General features: G+C 35.9%; 1 long non-coding RNA gene across 3 annotated transcripts; it reads left to right on the forward strand.

The window, feature by feature from the left end:
* The first annotated feature begins 986 nt into the window (after positions 1 to 986).
* LOC126754665 (uncharacterized) lies at positions 987 to 6409 on the forward strand. Of its 3 annotated transcripts, none has more exons than XR_007666313.1 (4): positions 987 to 1033; positions 1095 to 1352; positions 1815 to 2063; positions 2126 to 2323. It is a non-coding gene; the product is annotated as an uncharacterized LOC126754665 (long non-coding RNA). The 3 variants fall into 3 exon arrangements; XR_007666314.1 differs by having other exon boundaries at positions 995 to 1033; positions 1118 to 1352; XR_007666315.1 differs by lacking the exon at positions 987 to 1033 and adding an exon at positions 2840 to 6409 and having other exon boundaries at positions 1040 to 1352; positions 2126 to 2775.
* The last annotated feature ends 16676 nt before the right edge of the window (positions 6410 to 23085 follow it).

The following is a 23085-nucleotide window of genomic DNA, read 5'->3' on the forward strand; positions in this document are numbered from 1 at the left end:
CTTCAATCCGTTTCTTTATATTGATTTGTCCCAAAATAACCAGTTAAAATATCCTAAACTATTGCCGAGCCTCAGCTGATTCAGCTGTTTGAAAATTCATCCGATGATTTAGATTAGAGAACCTTAACGGTATAAATGGAAAGCTCTCAACGAGCATCTTATTGAGAAGCCTTGCACTCAGAACATCAACACTCTTCTATTCTCCACATTCAGCTGATTCAGCTGTTTGAAAACTCGCGAGAGCTAACTGGCACTCACACACTTCCCGGCGATTTAGATTAGAGAACCTTAACGGTATAAATTGTAAGCTCTCAACGAACGTCTTATTGAGAAGCCTTGCACTCAGCAAATCAACACTTGTTTCCATCCTCCACATTCAGCTTATTCAGCTGAAACTCAAACTCACTAGAGCTTACTGGCACTATCACACTCCTGCCAAATTGGATTAGAGAACCTTAACGGTATAAATTGAAAGCTCTCAACGAACGTCTCATTGAGAAGCCTTGCACTCAGCAAATCAACACTTGCTTCCATCCTCCACATTCAGCTTATTCAGCTAAAACTCAAACTCACGAGAACTTACTGGCACTATCACACTCCCGGCGATTTAGATTAGAGAACTTAAACGGTATAAATTGAAAGCTCTCAACGAGCCTCTCATTGAGAAGCCTTGCACTCAGCAAATCAACACTTGCTTCTATCCTCCACATTTAGCGGATTCAGCTATTTGAAAACTCACGAGAACTTACTGGCACTCGCACACTTTCCGGCAATTTAGATTAGAGAACTTTAACGGTATTAATTGAAAACTGTCAATGAGCGTTTTATTGAGAAGTCTTGCGCTCAACAATTCAACTCTTGCTTCCACCCACCAGCATAACAATGTTTTGCATAAGCAACATATGGTATGAAAGTTTAACCGCGAATTTCCTATGGTCCAGCTAGCGCCTGCTGCACTTTCTATTTAAACAACTGTTATACAAAGGCACAGTTTAGTGTGTGTTAACGTGTCTACGGTAAAATACAGAGACAAGTGATTAATGGATTACGCGTCTAATTCTTGTGCTTTTCGTAAAATTTTTGATTCAAAGCAGAGCTTCTGGCCTTTCTGTTGCAGGAGGACGGATATGCATACGCATCCAGTCGTTGTTGTGTGGCAAGAGCACGAGCGTGCATTTTGCCGGTTGCCGGTTTTGTTTTCCTTGGCCAGAATAATTGGTTGGTTGGACGCGTTAAGCTATCGACTGACGCGTGGCGCAGCTGAAAATGAGTGTCGTGAGTCCTTTAAACGGCTTTTCTATGCTTACTCGGTAGCACACAAATATCCTGCCAGTGACTAAAGCTGTGTGTTGGTGGGTGAATATATTGTTATTTTTCTAGTAGCAAGCAATAAAATATAATTTGTTGTTTTGTTGTCAGGTGTACAGAAACGTTTTTTTAAGTGCTTGTATGTATGTATGTGTAATTGATGCTATTGCGAAAAATTTGCACGTACCCATGTTCCCTCCTAGCATGTAAAGTTTCTGCAAACTAGTTTCTAGTAAAGCAAACAAAAAAATGTATAATTTGAAAAAAATTTAATTGGAATCGTTAATATTGTGCCAATTCAAGATTTCAAGCGATCTGCTGACGAAGTGACAAAATAAGTCTGAAACACATGACTTATTTTATGGAATGATTTAACGGTATAAAGAAGTTGAAAATATGTATAAGTGCAGCGTTGCTAAAGAAAAATAAATTAAAGTAATAAATAACATGAAAGATGGTAAAAAATCTTATCATTTTATCCTATTAATATTTATTTAATTAAATAGGCAAAATTCGGATTTCTTTGGCGCCGCGATCTGAAGGTGCCGTTGGAAAGAGGAAGTCTTCCTGATTAAAAAATACATATACCAGATCATAGGTACCGCAAATGTTCTTATTCGACTTAAAGTTAAAAAATTCCAAAAGTCCAACATTTCACTACATCTAACATACTTTATTCAAATTTTTCACTACAAATTCATTAATTAGCAAAGGAGTTTAAGCGGGATATTCAACTAATAAAATAAATTACCAAGGTAAGAGCAGTTGCAAAATTGTATGTGTTAATAATTCCTAATTTTGCTGTTTTACTTTATAGCTTCACATCATGCCGTTCAAATTCACAAAATTTTTTTTCTATGCTAGTCAAATGCTCCTTATCTTTTTTATATTTCTTTCAAGTGGGAAAGCAAATTTTTAAAATACTGCATTCATTGGTAAATCGAATATGTATGTATGTACATCAGATTAAGCATTGAATAAAACTCACTGATGAAAACTTTTTTCATTTAATGTGTTCATAAGTATTTTTATTTTTAATTATAATTATAATTAATAAAAATAAGGATATAAAATTTTTTATATAACATACATACATACTTAGAAGATTTACTTGTTTATGACTCCATATCACTTCTCACTTTTACACTTTACTCAAAAACTTCACTTTTTATTTTCACTATACGAGCACTGATTCTGTGAGAACATAGCGCCTAATTATATACACACCCCTTCATTGCTCTAAAAGTAGCTAACGGTTCCTGAGTCTCTTCACTCTGTTCGCAGAATACGATCAGACCTCACTCAGTAACCAAGAATGATAGAATACAAGATTACGACACTAGTTTACAGTTAGTTTTTTTCGGTTTAACTCTTGACAATTCTTACAAAAACAAATACATTGTTCAACAATTTCGTGACGTAACAGTTTTGCGTTGAGAAGAACAAGCATAGAAATGCATACAAATTGTAAACAGAAAAGTAAACACTTTTTGAAATTCCCAAAATAATATTAATTCATTCGTCTTTGCAGGAAAAATTTCAGTGGAATGTTTAGAATATTGTTGCGAGAAAATATGTATGTATATAATTAGTTTTAGGCACATCCACAATAAATAGAGTAGCATGAGTGGAAATTGTTCAAATGAAGAAAACCAGTGTAAGTGTACTGTTGTATTTATTTAAATTTCTAAGCATAAATATATTAATTTTTTAAAATGAAATGTGCAGTGGCTTGTTGTAATAATTATTATACAATTAAAGGATCGAAAAGGAGTTTTTTCTGTTTTCCGGCCGATTTAAAAGTTGCCAAAAAATGGGTGTTATTTTGCAAAAGAAATGATATATTTAATATTAAATTAATAATTTCACAATTCTTTTATCATAATTTCATACATCTGATACATCTGAACTTATAATATATGTATATATTTATATACAACACAAGAAACGTCTTCTCCATTTGAATCACAACTTAATAGACAATTTTATTATCAATAGGCCGATATATTTCTTTAGAAATGATTCAAATCTTTTCACTCAACAATATTCAATCGCTTCACTAAAACTTTTCATTAAAATAGAAAGAATTAATAATATTTTGCGAATTTACAAAAGTGTTTATTTTTCTGTTTACAATTTGCAAGCCATTTGACAGTTTTTCACTCTTGTTCTTCTCAACACGGAACTATGACGTTTCGTAATGGCGGTCGTCGTAATCTTGTATTCTATCATTCTTGCTCAGTAACAGTCCTGTCTATAGTCCTGTTACTATGTATGCTTATTTGCGCATTTACATTCTATAGTACCGTAATATATGCCGCCAATGCGTAGCCTACTCCAAACGACGCTGTGCCACATACAGTTACCTACAAAATATTAGCACTCTGACATACGCATGTACACTGACATACAAAATACAAGTACTACCGCTCCGACATATACATTTATAAAAATACTATATATTGAATTCAAATTGATATTACTTTTGTTTCATCTAAATTTGAGAAAGTTTTTAAAATAGGATAGGATAGGAAAATAGAATGAAAATATTTTTTATTTACAAAATAACTTAAATTATGGATTTACTTATATACATACTTGTAAAAGAGAAAGTGACTACAAAGACGAGTTATGCAATATTGTCCTATTATTATTCCATTTAACCTCTCCATGAGGAGTCTTGAAATACTACATAAAACTTTCTTTCGTCGTTTTACTATGACAAATGGTATTTCATCACGTTCATGTGGAATTGGCTTTGAATACGAAAAATTTAAGAGCCCTTGAAAGAGCACATCTGAATATGTTAAAATAAAAAGATATTTTAATTTATTTAAATTTTATCATTTTGCAATAGTTTTACTTTGCAAAAACCTCCATGAGATTCACGAACATAAGCTCCAAATTCTACAAACAAAAGTTTATGGACGGCATCATCAGATCATAGTCATCAGAACATTGGTATTGTTTTTCCTGTAGTTGAAATAGTTAGAACCGCAGTTTGCAGGCACCTGAATCACTATGTGTTGGTATGCAATTAGAGAAATTCCATTACTGGTAAAAACATTCCGACTCGTTATCCATTCTTCGAAACCTTACCAAAATACAGTTTATATCACTGATGCACGAATAGACCTGAATACTCACTTTTAAGGCCAAGTTCCTCTAAAAAATGTATTTTTTTTCAATACATTTTATTTTTATTACAAAACAAGTTGAGTAATCAATTTTTTTTACATATGAAAGTACATATGTATATGAGTATTAAATTACTTGAAAAAGATGTTTTTTTTTAATTTTTTTTCAAAATGGCGGTCCTGAAAATGGCAGCTGAAATTCATCCGATTCGTAAAGAGTAAAATGCCGTTTGGTTCATATCGATAAGTGCAATAGTTTTGAAATGAAAGTGTCATACATGCAAAAAAACGTAGTTCGGAGAAAAATCAGTTTAAACCAAAGGCACGCAGTATCTGCTGCTACCGAAGGCGTTCGAGCGGCCGGTTTTCCCGCAGCTCTCCTCACTCTTTTATACCAGTCTTGCTGACCTTCGGGACTAATTCTATACTATTTCAACGAGTATACAGTAGCAATTTATGAAAAAACAAATTTCGATTTTTTCAAAATTGTTTGGAGGAACCTGGCTTTAAAAACTCATTATTTAAGGCTTCAAAAATTGCATCTTACGTCTTATGCACTATATGACAAATAGTAGATTTTCCCAACAGAAAAATACTCATTTAGCTCGAGAAGTTATCGCCTGTGGGAAAATAGCGTAGTGTTGCCGCCAGTTTTTCACCGGCCGAGATCGCTTCACGGAATCTTGTATTTCTTTTATAAATATTAAATAGTCGAAAAAGTATTTTTGGATTTTGTCAATAGATGTCGTTGGAGTCGCATATCTCCGATGCTATATCAGTTCGTGTAGCAAAACAGTAGTTCGCTCGCGTTCTGGAAATTTCGAAGTGAAAGATGCACCTCGCTTTGGTCGATCTATCGTTGATAAAGTCGATGAAATTATGGAAAAGATTGACCAGAACCAATGGTTTTGAACCATTCAAAACAGGCTGCCTGCAAAAAAATGTTCGATGTTTGGGTACCAAATGAACTGTCTGTGAAAAATGTAAGGCTCGAATTAACATCTGCGATTCTTTGCTGAAACGAAATGAATTCGAACAATTTCTGAAGCGAATGGTAGCTGGAGACAAAAAGTGGATCAAATTCGACAATAAGACATCAAATACGAGAAATGCAAATGCAGAACTCCCTTAATGGAGTAAAATTGTCTTCAAAAGAGGCAATTACTCGTCGCAGTTTTTCGCCGAGAAACCAGAAAAGTTTTACACTGATGCAATAATGTATCTAGGCGGAAAAATGGCAAAAAGAGGTCGACCAAAATGGAGCATATTTTGTTCATTAAAATTCGTTATATTAAAAAAAATAAGTTAAAGTTTGATCAGAAATACGAAAATACTTTTTCGACTACCCTATATATGGGATGAGCCCAACTAAAAAGTCGAAGACTTCCAGAGTCATCCTCAGGAAGTTTTCCAACCACTTTGGGTCCTGATAAACCAGCTTAAGTCTAAGTGTGGTGTAAAATCCACAGTTAAAACGATTCTTTAAGCCTGGTCTCATCCTTCACTTCTTTGGCTTTCTTTGATTAGTCCTTCTTTTTAATGCTTATAATTTCGTTATAAGGCGTATGTAGCGCCGCAGTTGCAATCGCAAATTTTCTATATTTATACACTTTTTCATTTTTTACGCACTTTTTTAAAAGGAATTATATTTTTTTATTACATATGTATTTCTTTATAACAGCTGGTTAAATTGTCTGTTCACAATTGCCATCTATAGGGAAAACGGGTTGTCAATCAAAACTTAACGACAGGTTTAGAACTGATGTTGTAATGAAAACGCATTTGACACGAGATGAACAGCTGTTCGTTGAGACAGTTTTGGAAGTCAACTATTTTTCCCTAAAGATAACTAAGCATTACTATTTTTTCGCACAGTAATATAGTATGTCCATATTTCGTTAAAAATATTCGATAAAACTGAAATAAATATTTACAGATAATAATAATGACGTCAGACTGATATTCACAGCGCTGTTTTCTTTTTTGGGGTGTATGTGGCGAAGATGTTGTATGTTTAGAACGTTTAGAAGGTTAGTCCTTTCCGAAACAAGAAAATCGCAAAGATTTTACGTGTTGGCTTAGTGTATTTGGACGAAGGTAGTATTCCAGATAATACTCCGAGATATCTTTGGAATTAAAATCTGTCTATCAAGTCATGGATCAATGCAACATATATAATTATCATAGCATTTGCAAATGATTAATAAAACCATAAAGGGATTAATCTTCTAGAACTAGTAACATATTACATTTATTGTGATACTGTTATTGAAAATTGCACTCGCTCCGAACAATTTTAAAATTTCATTTCGAACGACAAAGTGCGACAATCAGCTGTTGAGAAAAGAGTTGAAACTAATTTACGCTTAAGTGGGCGGCGCTTCGATGGGGCCGACTTAAATGAAAGAAAAGCGAGCAGAGCGCGAATACTTATTTACTGAATTTTATGTCAGGCTGTTAAGCATGAAACGCAACCGCAACAATTGGAAAATAAATAAAAAACATTTCGCAAGTCTACAACCTTTAGCAACTTAAAAATGTCGCTGCCATGAAATGCAACACTGAGAGCACAAAATGCGAGCGGGATGAAGAGCAGCAAGTAGTTATGATGCGTAAATCAACACTACGAGCTCAAAGCACCTGCACATAGGCAAACTTGCAATTTTAAAACCAAAAAAGGAACTTTTCTCATTTCCTTGATGCGGTGCGGCAAGGCAGCAAACAACACAGTCAACGGGTGAGCTGTCCAAACAAGCTGACAACTTGGCTTTTTCACCCCATCTCCGTTAGTTGGCCTCGCACATTCGGTCGTGCGTCCTGCTCGTCGCGTGGTTCTTCTCGTGGGTCCTTCACGTCGACAGTTGGCGACAGGACATTTGCGGCTATTCTGCGTCCGGTTATACGTTGTAGTCCAACAACCACATGAGAAATTGCAAAAACTTGTATTACCACCAGCCACAGCTGCAATGATAATAACAATGCAGATGCAGCAACAAAAAACCATTTACAACTCTTACTTCTTTACTGGCGTAGAAACCGCTTACGCGGTTATGGCTGAGTTAACAACAGCGCGCCAGTCGTTTCCTCTTTTCGCAATGGGGCACCAATTGGAGATTCTAAGCGAAGCCAGGTCCTTCTCCACCTGGTCCTTCCAACGGAGTGGAGGTCTTCCTCTGCTTCCCACGGCGGGTACTGCGTCGAATACTTTCAGAGCTGGAGCGTTTTCGTCCATCCAGACAACATGACCTATGTCAATGTCGTGTATCTCATACAGCTCATCGTCCCATCGAATGCGATATTCGCCGTGACCAACGGGCAAAGGACGGTAAATCTTTCGCAGAACTTTTCTCTCGAAAACTCGCAACGTCGACTAATCAAATGTTGTCTTCGTACATGCCTCTGCACCGTATAGCAGGGCGGGAATAATGAGTGACTTATAGAGTTTTGTTTTTGTTCGTCGAGAGAGGACTTTGCTGCTCAGTTGCCTACTTAGACCGGAGTAGCACCTGTTGGCAAGTGTTATCCTTCGTTGGATTTCGATGCTGACGTTATTGTTGGTGTTGATGCTGGTTTCTAAACAGACGAAATTATCTACAACTTCGAAGTTATGACTGTCAGCAGCGACGTGAGAGCCAAGTCGCGATTGCGACGACTGCTTGTTTGATGGCAGGAGATATTTCGTTTTGCCCTCGTTCACTGCCAGACCCATTTGCTTTGCTTAATTATCCAGTCTGGAGAACGCAGAACTTACAGCGCGGTTGTTAAGACCAGTGATATCAATATCATCGGTATACGCCAGCAGCTGTACACTCTTATAGAAGATGGTACCTTCTCTATTTAGTTCTGCGGCTCGAACTATTTTCTCCAAAAGCAGGTTGAAAAGTCGCACGATAGGGAATCGCCTTGTCTGACACCTCGTTTGGTATCGAACGGCTCGGAGACGTCCTTCCCGATCCTAACGGAGCTTTTGGTGTTTCTCAATTCAGCTTACGCAGCCGTATTAGTTTTTCCTATAATCTTATTGTTTCGTTTTAAAACAGAAAAAGGTTTGAATAGTTATGTAGTATGGGAATACGGTCCACAAATTTCGCAAACTTATCATGGCGTGAGGGGTTACAAAATGTGTTTGGTTTGATCGACATAGAGAATTTAATAAGTACTTATATGAGCTTATCTAAACGGACTTGAAAAACGGGTCTTTGTATAGGATGTACCTCTGTTGCTATTTCAATCAATATTGATAGTTAAGAATTTAACAGGTGTTGCCTAGAAAATTCTGTCTCTTGGCCGTTTGCGTTCGAGCTTACTTATAGAGTTTTGTTAAGAGGTGTTTCTATGAGAGTAAGCTGAAAAAGTTATGCTATATTTTCCTCTTTATCTCGAAGGTCTAAACTCCGAAATATTCCTTCTAACAGAACTCAGAACTATTCGTCGAGTTCAAAAATAATATATGATCTTAAAAATTTATTCGGATATTTTAGCGTTGGATTTGCAGTATTGTCAAATAAAAAAGATTTCTTTACAAGAACTTCATTTTGATTGTTCAGTTTGTATGCTCATGTCATATTAGGAAGCAAAGGATGTGTGTAAAATTTCAGAGCGATATCTCCAAAACTGAGCGACTAGTTTGCATATACATATATAACCATGCACAAGAAAATGGCTAAGTCTACTCATATCATCACGCTGATCATTTTCTACCATATACATTTTATAGAGTGTCCGATGTTACAAACTTTGTGGTAAACACAATAAATCCTGTTCAGAGTATACAAATTAAATCAAGAATGCTGAACTTTTTCTCTAATTAGGATTGCATTTACGCTGTCAAGTGCCTAATTTCATGCTAAAATTGTTTTTTTATAATATATGCAAATATTCCCCAGCAGCACATACAAAAGGCTCCGCAAGCATAATGCTTTCTCGGACCACAAAGCATTCTCTTTCATCCGCTTGATTCGCTGTGAAGAGGTTGCATTTAAATGCAGAAATCGACCAAGTGGTCAGGTAAGGCTGAAACACGCAACGGGAAAAGTTTTTCCCACAAATCGCAACAACAATTACAAGCGGAACAAAAATTGCAATTACAAGCCAGGCAGCGAAAAAGTGCAAAAGTGTCAGCCACGTTCACGCACTTTGGCAGGAAGTGTGTTTTGCAGTTGCGAAAATAACAAAAGTAATATAAAAAATAAAATGAAATAATAAAGTCGAAGGTAAAGCTCAAATAAATGCAAAATGTTGGAAACTCCAGAAAAGCGGAAATCGCACTGTCGGCACTGAGGTGTGGAATACAATTTGTAATTTTTATGCTAGTAGATAACATCCACTGACCCCGCACGTTTATACTGTTTTATCCTTTATTGTAACCCTTACGTTAGCCTCATGTCTTATTACTCATACAGACTAGTGTTGTCGCGCTATCCCTCTTCTTCTGCCTCGCATACGGCAGAAAATTTTGAACTTTTTAATTACCGCAAAGCGAAAGTTTAAATTGTGTTTTTTCCTGAAATTTTAGTGTTTGTTTTTGATGGGACTTGCTGCGAACTATCTGTTTTTCCTCCTTTAACCGAGCGCTATCACTTCCTGCCTTAGCCTTGCCGGTCAACCTGGTCGAGTATTTGCACTTTCTCTTTACGCTCATTTCAAACACTCCAAAGAACTTGGTTATAAGTTAAAGCGAATTTGTTGTTGTTGTTTGTGAGTTTTATTTTTCTTCATTTTTCATTGCTTCTGCTGTTAGAAGTAGCGTCGTGTACACTTTGCTGAAAAATATTTTTCAAATACCTCGCACCAACCCTACATGCGAGTTTACAATCCGTGGATATACTTTTCGTACCGACTGTCTCTAAGATTCTCCTCGTCGTCTCAGCCCCCGTCTCAGTATCTGTTTACACTTGCGATCTTAGTTAGTGAATTTCTTCACTAATGTGCTATTGTTGTTGTCTTTTCATAATTTTACTATGCTTTTCTCTGTGTGTTGGAAATTAATTATGTTGATGAAGTGGAAATTGCACTTATGTGATTTCCCACTTCGACCATTTGTAAATAAACAAAAGTAAAGTTAAGCGAATGGATGGTTCGAACGGACGCCGTTATGAGTTATATGCGCGTGTACATATCGCTCATTTGCTGCAAGACCGGCATAAGTCAAAAAAATCGATTTGCCAGAAAACGCGTTAAAAGTTTTCATCTGACTCCAACCTTACACGGAAAACAGGAATCATATTCTCTTCTCAAGCGGAGCATATAAGAGGTATCATATGAATTTTCACTCAACATGAAGTATGATATAACGAACAATTCTGCGTCATTAACTCAAAAATCACGTTTTTTGATTTATGCCGGTCTTGCAGCAAATGAGCGATATGTAGTAAACTCGGCTAACGGCTGTATTGAGTTGCGTTGAGTTAAGCCCATTAGCAAACAAAGGAAATGCCTATGGCTATATCAAGAATTTAACTTAAGTATTTCAAGTTGTTGTTTTTGTTGGGGCTGTTGCATGAGCGCAACTGTTATTAGAATGAAAAATCTATATATTATTCTAAGACAAGACGCTTATTTCCAGAGATCTACAAAACGTACAGAGACAAATAATACATCAAATTAAAGTGTGCGATCTGAAACTTTGCACAAATTTTACAAATTTTAAATTCATTGAACCACTTTTGATATATTTGCGTTTAAAGTTCTTCAATTTTTACATTAAGCTAATATAAGCAGCGCTTCTACAGAAAAGAGCATATATGTAAGAGAATGAATAATTAAAAATGTTTCTGTCATTTGCTTTCGTTACACACATACCCACATACGCGAAGGCGCAAGTGCGAAATCTAACAACAACAATGTTGTCTGCTCGGTAGCAAAATGACAATAAGCATAGATAACCTGATACGAGACTCTTTGGTTCGAGAGAGGGCTGTCAAAACTCGCTTTTTTTATAACATTTGCCAATGATGCCACAGCTGAAAAATATTAACTTGGGTATTTAATAAATTATACAAAACACTAAATTAAACACTTTGAAAATGCATACATACATATATGTATATGTAAATGCTAAAATGCAAAATCATTAATTAATTTACATAAACATTTATTTCGCCAAAATATGTACGCGCAGTTTCATTTCACACTAATTTCGTCAAGTAATTATAGCGCTGCTTTTCTGGCATCCCGCCTTTTTCACTAACTGCTGGTTGACGGCACCCTGATTGTGTTTTGTTGCCAGCTGAAGCGCTGAACACATAGAGAGCGACAGACTGCAAACTACATCTGTCAAATATTAAAATACACCCGTTCTTATGGACACTGTTATTTTGACAGCTGCACGACTACACGACTGCAGGCCGACAGTTGTCGTTCTCGCTAACTTCCATATCCTCCTATATTTGCCAACGACAGTACGACGACAGTAGAGTTGACAGTAGAATGGAAGATAGAGAGATGAGGTAGAGTGGTGATGCCACTAATATGTAAAATGTAAAATTATTCACAGCTCTAACAAACTTGAAGTTATTTTACAAATAAAAGCATAAAATAGCTATATTATAGCTCTATTATATCATTTGTAATAACAATTGATAATTTAAAGCAAAAATATTGACCTATTTACTTATTTTTTGCATAAAAAAATTTCACTTTGAACAAAATACTAAAATTTCATTGAAGTGAAAGGAATTAGTATAGCCACAACGAAATTGTGTACATACAAAATGGACAACTGCGTTGTTTTGTGTACATGCCGGCCATTGTGTTGTTGTTGCTTCTCAAAATGTACATGTAGTAAGATGAACAACGACGTTTTCAGTTCACTGTCGTGCTGCTGCAGTCTGTCGCCGTCATTGTGTTTACCACTTCAGAAAACAGATCAGCTGCAAGCGAGAGAGCAAGAAAAGAGATTCTAATCAAGTTATCTATGACAATAAGATAATGACGAAAATTACAAATTACAAATGTTTGCTTTGTCATGTGCACTGGTACATACATACATATGCATGCGCTAAGGCGCTATCTACGATTTGACATGCGCTCTCTTCTATTGTGCACGAATATGTATGTACGAGATAAGGAACACTGCGCTTTGACATGCGCACTCTACTTTGTTTTATATTCACACATACATACTTACAAACATATGTATGTGCAAAATCTAACAGAAATATTGTTGTCGGCGTTATTTTGATTAGAAGTGTTATTGCGTTAGGTAAGCTTTGAGTCAGTTCAGTTTTCTTCCAAAAGTCAAGGCGGCTATTACCAGCGAATACATACATGCTACATCGAATTTCAGTTCAAATTTAGATTAATTATTAGAAATAAAATGCCAAACCAAAGGCGAATTAGACGAAAAAGGAGTTTAACAGGTCGAAGAGAAGAGGTGAATGTTATAGATAAAAAGGAATTTTTAATTGTTAATGTATGTATGTATATGAATTGACCTGTTTTATTAGAGCCGTAGTCATTCAGGATCTATGGCAAGTTATTTCAATGCTGCCCTAAACTCCGTAGTTCTTCCGGAGTATAGTTCGCTTGGGGGTTTGACTAATATATGTTTACACTGTAAAGCAAAACATTTCGGAAGTGAAAAGGTACCTGTACTTTTCATTGTTTTATATTCGTAATATATGATATATATACATACTTATTGTCTTAAATTTGAATAGTTGCTGGCTATTTGGTTGAAATTGTTACTAGGTAAGAAATGGCTTTACGACATGTTGTCATGGCCTCAAGAATTACGTGTACCTGAGTTTTTGAAAGCTGTGTTAGAAAATGATTTGAGCTCTTGGCGGGGACACTATTTGGAGAATATTCGGCAGCTAAATAGTTCGTTTGCTTTTGCATCATTCGAAGCGAAAATTGCGGAGCCTACAGGGCGCGGACCATATTGCTTCCGAATACATGGATCAATATATCATAGGGTAGGTCCATTGCATGCAGATCATCCTTCAGAATCCTCCTACGCCCAGCTGTTTATTCTTGACACGGATCAAGCAACTGATATAAGGGCACAACATAATTCAAACTGCGATAGGTATTTGCTGAGAGAAATCCACGAAATGCTTTCAAATATTAACCCCTTGGCAAATGAGTATAAGCATATGGCGCAGGTTGAACGCGAAGAGGAACAGAGGGCCAGAGAAGAAAATCGCAATGCTCGCCGAATTAGCATGCTACTTTTTAACAGCGCTGATCGACGTTATAATTTGCCAAACTGCTCAGAAATTGCGGCCGTTTTCACAATAGAGGATGGTGAACCACCTGGAAATCGAAATTTGCGAATATTTTCACGGAAATCTGATATGCAGAATTTATTATTTGTCTCAACGCTATATAGGTTGTGTGATCCATTAGTATATCCGCTTTTGTTTCCTTATGGCGAGTCAGGATATGATGAAACTCTTCTGCATGAACAGGGTCATCGAACGGAATGTAGATTTAAATTAACCCAACTGCAGTTTGTTGCTTACCGTATGGCGATAAGAGAAGGTTTCAGCTTGATTCATGCGTCAGGTAAACTTTGGCAACAGTATTTAGTTGACCAATATGTCAGAATTGAAGGAGCACATCTGGCATTTCTGCGAACTCATCAGAAAGAGCTACGTGTTGAAACATATGCTGGTATGCATGACTACTTAATGCGTGGTGCAAATATGGAAAGTGTTCGTCCTGGTCCTATAGTTGTACTTCCTTCAAGTTTTGTTGGCTCTCCTCGAAATATGAGCATGCATTACCAGGATGCTATGGCTATGGTTAGAAAATATGGAAAACCGTCGCTTTTCATGACTTTTACATGCAACCCAAAATGACCAGAAGTCATTCAGAATATTGAGAGATACCAGGAACCGGAAATGCGTCCAGAACTGATAGCCCGGGTTTTTAAGCAGAAGCTCAATGAGCTTATGAAAGATATTTCCTAGAGGAATGTGTTTGGAAAGGTGAAATACTACCTAAATGTCATTGAGTTTCAAAAACGGGGTCTACCAATTGCCCACATCTTAGTAGCACTTCACGAAGAAGATGTTATTCGCGAGCCTTCTGAAATTGACCTGGTTGTTTGCGCTGAGATTCCTAATAAGGAGGCAGAGCCTGAGTTGTATGAAATAGTCTCAAAATGTGTGATTCATGGCCCATGTGGAGTACTTAATCCATCATCGCCCTGCATGACTGATACGGGAATTTGCTCCAAAAACTATCCGAAAACTGTTCATGCTAATACGCTTTCAAACGTTAACGGCTATCTTCAATATCGCCGCCGCAATGATGGAAATAAAATAGTTGTTCGTGCCAATAAACATTTAATTGAAATAGACAACCGATGGATAGTCCCATACAACAAATATCTGACCAAAAAATACAGTGCCCATATTAATGTCGAAATAGTATGTTCATCGATAAAAAGCGTTAAATACCTCCACAAATATATTTACAAAGGATATGATTGCGCAATAGTTCAAATTATTGAATACCCAATTGATCGCGTGGATAATCATGATGAAATATCTACATTTATAGACGCTCAAATGTTACCGCGCCTGAAGCCTGTTGGAGGCTTTTGGAATTTTCAATGCAAGAAAAGTCGCACATGGTAAAAGCTCTAGCCGTTCACCTTCCAGACTCACAAAATATTTATTTTCGTGATGATAATGCTGCGATTTCTGATACCCTTGCTCGATGCCGCGATACCACTTTAACCGCATATTTTAAATTGAATGCGATAAATCCATTTGCGAATACTTTGTTGTATTAATAAATTCCTGAGTACTATACTTGGCAAGATGCGTCGCGCTCTTGGCAAAGAAGAAAACGTCCGAGTAATGCAATTGGTAGAATGTATACGGTCGATCCAAAAAATCGGGAACTCTTTGCTTTACGTTTATTACTAACTTCGTTAAAAGGACCGAGGTCGTATTCAGATATATTAATCGTGAACAGGGAACATCTCTCTTCTGATTGGGAATCAGCAGTAAAGAGAAAATTGCTAGCGGATGACACGGAGACCGCTGCACTTGAAGAAGCAACTGTCTTTAAAATGCCTGTGTAACTGAGACGTATGTTTGCAATGATTTGCATATTTGAAGAACATACCTCACCAAAAAGCTCTGGAGAAAATTTAAATTGCATCTTTGTGAAGATTTTTTAAGAAATAATTCAGAAAACACCAGCGAGCTTTCAGCATTGAGAAATATTAGGCACATTTTCCAATCACATAATCACATCACATCTTTAAAAGACTTCGGGTTACCTGCAGATGATCTTACCACTGAAGACACAGGAATTGAGAAGTATTATACGCGCAAACACTAAAGGAACAGCTTAATCATGAGCAAAAGATTATATTCGACCACATAACCCATGCAATTTCCAGTAGCAACGATGTCGTAAAGGCATTCTTTGTTGATGGTCCTGGCGGCTCTGGCAAAACTTTTTTATACTCTCGCAACAAAGTTGCTAAGGAGAGTATTATAGTTTTGTTCACATAACGTTTGTTTGTAAGTCCTAAAACTAAAAGAGTCAGATATAGGGTTATATTTACCAAAGTGATCAGGGTGACGAGCAGAGTTGAAATCCGGATGTCTGTCTGTCCGTCCGTGCAAGCTGTAACTTGAGTAAAAATTGAGATATCATGATGAAACTTGGTACACGTATTTCTTGGCTCCATAAGAAGGTTAAGTTCGAAGATGGGCAAAATCGGCCTACTGCCACGCCCACAAAATGGCGGAAACCGAAAACTTATAAAGTGTCATAACTAAGCCATAAATAAAGATAAAGTGAAATTTGGCACAAAGGATCGCATTAGGGAGGGGCATATTTGGACGTAATTTTTTTGAAAAAGTGGGAGTGGCCCCGCCCCCTACTAAGTTTTTTGTACATATCTCGGAAACTACTATAGCTATGTCAACCGAACTCTACAGAGTCGTTTTCTTCAGGCATTTCTATATACAGTTGAAAAATGGAAGAAATCGGATAATAACCTCGCCCACCTCCCATACAAAGGTTATGTTGAAAATCACTAAAAATGCGTTAACCGACTAACAAAAAACGTCAGAAACACTGAATTTTACGCAAGAAATGGCAGAAGAAAGCTGCACCAGGCTTCTTTTAAAAATTGAAAATGGGCGTGGCGTCGCCCACTTATGGACCAAAAACCATATCTCGGGAACTACTTGAGCGATTTCAATGAAATTCGGTATATAATATTTTCTTAACACCCTGATGACATGTACGAAATATGGATGAAATCGGTTCACAACCACGCTTTCTTCCAATATAACGCTATTTTGAATTCCATCTGATGCCTTCTCTGTATAATATACATATACATTACGAACCAATGATGATAGCTGAATAAAACTTTACACAAATACGGTATTTGAAAAATATGTAAATGACTGATAATGAAATCTCGATTATCACTTTATCATGCGAGAGTATAAAATGTTCGGTAACACCCGAACTTAGCCCTTCCTTACTTGTTTTATAAGAGTATTATTCACCATATTCGTAGCCTCAGACAGAAGGTGATATCCGTGGCTTGGACAGGGATTGCCTCTATTTTGCTTCCTGGCGGAAGAACGGCACATAATATATTCAAATTTCCAATACCTTTGACTGAATCTTCTGTTTCTCTAATTAAGCCAGATAGCACCCTCGGAAAAGCAATCAAATGTTCTACAGCAATAATATGGGACGAAGCTAGTATGGTTCCTGGGACTGCATTACTATGCATTGATCGATTATTACGTGATATTCACCAAAATGAAATACCTTTTGGTGGAAAGGTTATTTTATTAGGTGGTGATTTCAGGCAAGTTCTTCCTGTGGTGCCCAATAGCTCACGAGCCGTTATAGTTGGTAATTGTTTGAAACGGTGCTCACTTTGAAAATTTTTTAGATGTCTCAAATTCTCAACGAATATGCGTTCTAAAGAATCCTTATACAACAGTTTTCTTTTGCGTGTTGGAGAAGGTCGAGAGCTCTCTTCAGAGTCGAAAATCAATATACCAGAAGAGATAATTTTGCTAAATGAAAATTTAGTGGATTGGGTATTTCAGCCTCAGTCTGGTGTTATTAGTCAAAACCATTTGAAGGATCGGGCAATTTTGTGTCCAAAAAATAATCACTGTACGATAATAAATAGCGAAATAGTAAATATGTTGCCCGGTGAAGAAAGGGTATATTATAGCGTGGATACTGTCGTTTCTGTAGATCCTCAAGAGCATGTCGGATTCCCTACAGAATTTCTAAACTCCCTTAATTTCAGTGGAGTAGCGCCTCATGAGTTAAGGCTTAAGGTTGGAACAGTTGTGATGTTAATCCGCAATCTTAATACATATGAATGGTTGGTCAATGGGACTCGCTTGATAGTAAAAGCACTACATTGTAATTGTTTGGAGGTCGAAATTTTAACCGGTGAATCACAAGGGAAACAAATTTTATTGCCCCGTATAAATTTACAGCCCAGCGAATCAACACTTCCTTTTATTTTAAAGCGTCGCCAATTTCCAATAATTGTAGCATTCGCAATAACAATAAACAAATCTCAAGGGCAGACTCTAGCAAGAGTTGGTGTTTTCCTCAAGGAGGATTGTTTTACGCATGACCAGCTGTATGTCGCATTGAGTCGAGTACGATCTTCTCAAGATATCAAAGTTAAGACTTACTACCAAAATAAAACCACTACGAATGTAGTTTTCCATGAAGTACTTGAATAAATTGAGTTTTTATAAATTTTTTTTTTTTACTTTTTTCATTTTAAATAACGGAGTCCCCCGATTATCGGGGGTTATTACTAGTGAAATATTAATATTGGTGCAAAAATAATGAAGCACCCTTTTCTGATATGCGAGTTTGTATACTTTTCCTATCACTTAAAATTAATAATTATTTATAAGTAACTTGATAATTATTTATAATTTAATAAATTAAATAAAGATACTTAGTTCTTGTTTTCAAAAATTATAGGTCAGCAATTTGTCAGTCAAATTAAATAAAACATTTTGCAGGCTTCTATGCCCTTCTAGGCTATTTGTGATGATTTATGTGTAAGCATATTTTTTATTAACTTAATTTTCTATTTCTGTTGTCATTGTGTCATTGTGGCATCATTATGGCTTCATAGTGAGTTTATGAATTAAGCAAGTGCAACGCGATCACATTTTAAGTCCTCATTATTTAATCCATATTTGCCACACAGAGACAAAAAAAAAAACAACAACAATAAAAATTAGTTTGTTTTTACATTGTCAAATTGTTTTGTATTTAGGCTGTTACATTGCACATGGATGGTATTCACAAGTTCACAAGCATACTGACCGCATTATTGTATGGATATAGGTTCTGCCGCATTTAAAAATGAATTGGTGGTACTTGAGTTATTATTTATTCTATTATGAAATAATGCAGATTTTATTGAGCTAGCATGAATATCCCTATTAAAAACAGGTTGAGTATTTAAATTGCCAGTTCTTTGTAGATTTATTACTCCTCTCTCAAAACACTAGTTAGTGGTCCCACGTTAATCAATAGCCGCAAAAGCGTAGCTTCAGAGTTTTATAAAAAACACGGATATTCATTAAAATAAACCATATTTTGTCCTCTTTTGAGCAGAGATGCCTCCTTAAAAGAACCATTCCACTCATGTATAGTTCAGGAATATTGGCGTCGTGATGTTTTATTACATTTTTGGTTTGTTGCAAATAGTTTCTGGCTTAGCTGCCAATGTGATACTGTAAATTTCTTGCTGTTGTTGTTCGTTGTTGTCCAGAACACAAAGTCATTAAAAAGCTAATTAGTAAATTGCATGAAATTGATTTACCTGTTGAAAAAAAATTTCGAAATAGAGAATTGGGACTTTATGATAATAATCCTGAAGATGTTCGTTAACTAAAATTTTTTATTTCTGATACAGATATCTGATTTTTACAGAGAAAAGTGGCACATTAAAGCGAACTAGATGACCTGCCAACCATTAGTGGCTTTTGGGACGATATTGGTGTAGTTTTTTACCGTCAGTGAAGGCTACGGTTTTTATCCTGAATAGGGTATTTTAAGTTTACTACGAAGTATGTAACACCCAAAAATAGTCGTCGGAGTATATGTATATATTACCATGAGCAAAAAATAGTAAGACTTTATTCATAATTTTAAAATTTTTAATTTATTCTTCAAAATTTATATCGTCCCCTAAAGTAATACCCCTTGGCAATACACTTGTAGAAACGTTTTTGGCAATCCACGAAACAGTCAATTTGCATAAGAGCATTCAATGAGCGTAGTGATTCATAGCCTTTCCCGGAGCAGTCGTTTGTCTTTGCTTAATAGCCAGAAGTCATAAGGAGATAAATCGGTGCATTGCCGCGGTGCAAAAACCAGAGCTGTCTGCCTATAATTCGGTCGTCTTTTCACAAATATCTTCGCGCAAACGACGAATAACACACAAGGAGTATTCTTCGTTGATAGCTTGGTCGGTGGGAATGAATTCGGAGTGCACCACACCTCGATATTAGAAGAAAACTGTCAAAATGACCTTGAGTTTTCACCAGCTTTGACGTGTTCTTTTCGGCTTCGGCTCATCATTTGTACGATATTCGGCTGATTGAACGTCTATTTCCAGGTCATAAGAATAGCTATCGTCGCCGTTAATAATGTGTTACATAATATCCTGGTAGTCGCAAAGCATTTTTTCAGAGACGTTAACGCGGCACTGCTTTTGGAAAACAATTTAGTGATTTTGGAACCAATCGTGATTTCACTTTTCCTAGGCACAAGTGATCTTTCAAAATGGTTTTCACTGATTCTTTCCATATTCCAAGGATGCCTTAAGATTTCTTCCCGTTAATCGTCGATTCTTAAGTACCAATTCCTTTGTTTCATTGACGTGTTGGATATCATTTAATGTTAATGGCCGTCCTGGACGTGGGTCGTCGTCACACGTTCTCGGTCCTCTTTATATAATTTGAAACCGATCAAAAACACTTCCTTCCAACATTCTGAACGTTTAGACATCGAAAATTTGATTCCGCACAAAAATTTTGATGGAGCTTCTTTGTTAAATAATTTCAGTCATCGTAAAAATCGTAATGCAAGTTACGTTTTTCAGAAAGGCAAGCGTATCCTAAACACTGCTGATTATTTTGATATGACGTTTGGCGCAGATGTCACTGCCAGTCATACCAGCCCAGAAAAGAAATTTTAATTAATTTAAATTTTAATTTGTGCAAAAGAATTTCAGTTTATGTTTTGAAAGTTATTTTAATGCCAAATAAATAAATTTTATTTTTAATTATCAAAAGTTTTTCGTTAAACATTTTCAAAAAGATTATGTAATGAGTTACATAAAGTATTTGTATTTGTAATAATTTAAAAATTATTTATAAATATTTTGTCAAGAAATTCGAATATCTTTTTATGAGTTTTCAAAAAAGGGTGCAAGAATTTTCAAAAATATTTATTTCAGTATTAAAAAAATTAAATGCTATATTTTTAAAATTTTCTATTTATCATTGATATATTTTAATAATACATACTATTATTTAACAATCTTTTTAAAGGTTTGTACCTCCTCTTGATACCCCCGTCATGAGCAGAATCGGTGTAATATATGCAATGACAAAACTCGAAACCAATTAGAGCCCACCAACAAATAAATACAATACTACATCATTGCAGGGACAACGAATGCACAAAAAGTATAAATATAAAAATTAAACGCTCGTCGTGCGTGTAATTCCGTGCGAGTGTGCTTCTTTTTAATGTAATTAAAGTAAATATAAAATTAACAATGAATAAACTAATAATAATTCACGTAATTGGCATAATCGTGCTGATATTTGTGGTTTGCTGGCAATGCTCAGCTGCACTGTGTTGTTGTTATTGGCATTGAATATTAATAATTTAAGTCATGTTGACGCTGATTGGCATCAAGGTATTCATAACTAGCTAATTTTCGCACACACACAATTATTTATTTGATTTAAGACTCATTTAATCTTTTGATTTACTTTGTTGTACAGACAATTATTTTTTTGAGTCCGAGCCAAATGGCAAATATTATTTGATGAATATTCAAAACCAACTTTAATAGCTATAAATCCTTCAACAAATTCACGTGCGCTTTATTCTTTCGCTGGCAATGTGTGATTAGTAGTGATTTGCTTCAATAATATATTACATTTGATATTTATTTACATTTTTATACTCTTGCAACCAGTTGCTACACAGTATTAATGTTTGTTCACCTACCGGTTGTACGTATCAGCTAAAAATAATCGATATATGTAGATGTTAGATTTTATATATATAAATGATCGGGATGACGAAAAAAGTTGAAATCCGGTTGACTGTCCGTCCGACCGTCCGTCCGTGCAAGCTGTAACTTGAGTAAAAATTGAGATAGCTTTATGAACTTAGCATGTACGTTCATTAGTACAAAAAAATGTCGAGTTCGTAGATGGGCGTAATCGGACTTCTGCCACACCCACAAATCGTGATTAACCAAAAACATATAAAGTGCCATAACTAAGCATTAAATTAATATATAAATCTGTAATTTTCATACAGAGGATCACAGTAGCAAGGGACACCTGTGGGCAGAAATTTTTGAAAAAGTGGCTCCGCCCTCTAGCAAGTTTAATGTGCATATCCCCTAAACCGATCATGCTACAACAACTATATTATGGGAAGGCTTTATGAGAATTGGTGTAATAATTGGACGATGGGTGTGGCGCTGCCCACTCTTCGGTGAAATCCCATATCTCTGGACCCTACAAACCGATTTCGACAAAATTACTAAGTGGCATTCTTCTTACATTCTAATGTCACACTAAAATGGACGAAATCGGATAACAACCATGCCTACCATTGATTCGTTAAGTTTCCAGTACATAAACCAAGAAGCAGTTAATATAATGAGACAAAAATTTGCAAAAAGAATGTCCATAGTGTATGCCACTTTTTGACCAAAAGTTATTTAAATCCAATGAAAACTATTCAAGCTTCTAGGTGCGGAATATTTAGACCCACCTATAGTTGACTTTTGTACGAAAATGTCGGTCAATGTTTGAAATATATAATTGAAACTCAGGGATAGTATTTCTTTGATCATGGTATGTATGTATGGGTTGAATCGGACAAATACTTCCCTTAGTCCCAATATACTTAATATAAAGATTTTCGAATGAACTTGACTTTGTACCGCATATACATATGGGCCAATATGTGAGTTATCCCAATGAAAATTAAAGAGCGTGTTTTACTCATAACAGTGTTTCTTTGTGCTTAAAATAGATAAATTTGAGCGAAAACTTGGCCAATCCCCTATATAACTAATATCAGGATTTTCGAACATCCTTCTGACGTTGCTTTATATGAGTGGTTTCAAAAAGCAAAAAATATTTTTATTAAATATTAGAACTTAGTCCTTCCTTACTTGTTTTCCCTACAAGTACTTGACTCCGATTATTCAGCTTGAATGGCAGCTATATGCTCTAGTGGTCGGATATAGGCAGGTCCGATAAATCAGCAGCACCTTGGGAAGAAAAATATGTGTGCATTATGATTGCTATTCAAACTTCTTCATGGTTGGGCAATGGAACGTCTGCTCCATCGTCACCGATTGGGGAGTCCTGGCGTTATGCATTCA

The sequence above is a fragment of the Bactrocera neohumeralis genome, chromosome 4 (genome assembly GCF_024586455.1).
Source record: "Bactrocera neohumeralis isolate Rockhampton chromosome 4, APGP_CSIRO_Bneo_wtdbg2-racon-allhic-juicebox.fasta_v2, whole genome shotgun sequence".
NCBI classification, from domain to species: Eukaryota; Metazoa; Arthropoda; class Insecta; order Diptera; family Tephritidae; genus Bactrocera; species Bactrocera neohumeralis.